This window comes from Rhamphochromis longiceps, linkage group LG11 (assembly GCF_057381845.1).
Source record: "Rhamphochromis longiceps isolate RC_006_pf linkage group LG11, R_longiceps_female_GT1.1, whole genome shotgun sequence".
NCBI classification, from domain to species: Eukaryota; Metazoa; Chordata; class Actinopteri; order Cichliformes; family Cichlidae; genus Rhamphochromis; species Rhamphochromis longiceps.
The window spans coordinates 39,210,584-39,210,855 of NC_140567.1; positions in this window are offsets into that span (position 1 = coordinate 39,210,584).

The following is a 272-nucleotide window of genomic DNA, read 5'->3' on the forward strand; positions in this document are numbered from 1 at the left end:
CAAAGAAACTTTTAATAAAATATTTCATATTTTTATTTGTATTCATGGTGTGAACATGATCAAAGCTTCATCTATAAACACTAAAGTCACCTCTGAGCTTTTCTTTAAAAAAAAATTTCTGCCTCTGTGACGGCTGACATCCTTATATGGTCATCTGCTCCTCTGCAGGCTTCCAAAAGCTGACCAATCAGGCCTTAGCGTTTGGAGTGAGAGTGGAGGTCAGATTATGCAGAACTTTACAGCCTGGAACAGGAAGTGCTTTTCAAAATGAG